This window comes from Panthera pardus, unplaced genomic scaffold (genome assembly GCF_024362965.1).
Source record: "Panthera pardus isolate Hobbes unplaced genomic scaffold, ASM2436296v1 HiC_scaffold_20, whole genome shotgun sequence".
In the NCBI taxonomy this organism is placed as follows: domain Eukaryota; kingdom Metazoa; phylum Chordata; class Mammalia; order Carnivora; family Felidae; genus Panthera; species Panthera pardus.
The window spans coordinates 3,450,059-3,451,675 of NW_026526766.1; the positions used below are offsets into that span (position 1 = coordinate 3,450,059).

The 1,617-nt window shown below is 51.7% G+C and overlaps 1 non-coding gene across 1 annotated transcript; it reads left to right on the forward strand.

Moving 5' to 3' along the window:
- Window positions 1-269: 269 nt before the first annotated feature.
- Window positions 270-416, forward strand: LOC128778727 (small nucleolar RNA SNORA62/SNORA6 family). Its single transcript, XR_008424453.1, has one exon. It is a non-coding gene; the product is annotated as a small nucleolar RNA SNORA62/SNORA6 family (small nucleolar RNA).
- The last annotated feature ends 1,201 nt before the right edge of the window (window positions 417-1,617 follow it).

Here is a 1,617-nt window from a genome sequence, read left to right on the forward strand (position 1 = left end):
TGCATATTTTTTCGAAGTATGATTCCATATCAAATTCATTTTTTCAAAATTTATCATGATATCCATATGCCGTTCTACTTATTACTGTGGGTATTATATTAATACACTTCCTCAGCTTATGTATCCAGTATATACCTGACACTCTTCAAAGGTTATATTTATAATGAGCTACATAATGTGACCTTCTTTTTTTTGTAGGATTCTTATGTGTTTTTTTTTTTTTTAATAAAAGAGTCTATATTTATCTTCCCACTGTGGAAAAATAGTTCGCTGCACATCGTTAGAGCATGGGGCTAAGGCCGCTGGCTGGCCGATGAACTCACAGGGCAGGCTACAGGAGGGGCGAGACTTTTGCTAACCCCACAAGGGGCCTCAGGCCCAATGAATGGAGTTTGACAGCAATTCTTGCTACAAGTAAGAAAAAACAGTTTGGTGTGAGTTGATTTCTTTTACTTTTATCTGTGTAAAATATACACATGTAGCATTGGAAGAAGAAGAAAGAGGAGGAGAAGAAGAAGAAGAAGAAGGAGGAGAAGGAGGAGGAGGAGGAGGGGGAAGAAGAGGAGGGCGAGGAGGAGGAGGAGGGGTGAGGAAAGAGAAGGCCAGAAGAAAAGGAGGAAGGGGGAGTAGGGGGAGGGGGAGGAGGAGGAAGGGGAGGGGGAGGAGGAGGGAGAGGAGGAGGGGGTGAGGAAAGAGAAGGCCAAGAAGAAAAGGAGGAAGAGGAGGAAGGAGAGGAGGGGGAGGAGGAGGGGGAGGAGGGACGGGGAGGGGGAGGAGGAGGGAGAGGGGGAGGGGGTGAGGAAAGAGAAGGCCAAGAAGAAAAGGAGGAAGAGGAGGAAGGAGAGGAGGGGGAAGAGGGGGAGGAGGAGGAGGAGGGGAAGAGCGGAAGAAGAGGGAAAGGAGGAGGAGGGATGGGAAGGGGAGGAGGAGGGAGAGGGGGAGGGGGTGAGGAAAGAGAAGGCCAAGAAGAAAAGGAGGAAGAGGAGGAAGGAGAGGAGGAGGGGAAGAAGGGGGGGGGGAGGGGGGAGGGGAGGGGGGGAGGGGGAAATAGGACAAAGAACCCAAGCAGCTTGCTCAGCAGCAGTGAAGGGCAGAGGTGCAAGTGGAATATTTCCTTGAATGAGCTGTTCTGGGAACCAGCCCTTCTTTGAAGATGATTCTCGAGAAGTGTCACAAATACGCCAGCTGCTATAAAATTACAGAATCAAGTGCATTTCTTTCAAAGGATCGTGCAGATACGACACAGGCCAGAACGTAGGAGGAAGATTGTCCTTGGCCACGGCTCACTTTGCCCGTTGGTTTCAGAATAAGGAAAGAGGGGCGTGTCCCCACGGCTCCCGTGGCCAGAAGCCATGGGGAGGATCTGGGAACCCTCTCTCCCCGTGGGGCTGAGAGGGGCGTTTGGTGGCTGCACCTCCCGCTGTACAGACTGCCTGGGGGCGAATATCGCCGTTGAACGACAGCTTTACCTTGGGGGATTAACATCCAAAGCGTTGCTTCCGCACCTGCGAAATGGCGGTGGCCACGGTGCCTGCCCACGGGGCTCCGAAGAGACTTGTCCACAGGGCATGCTCAGCCCCGATGCTGACCCTTCATACGTATTTAGGAGCTGTTACG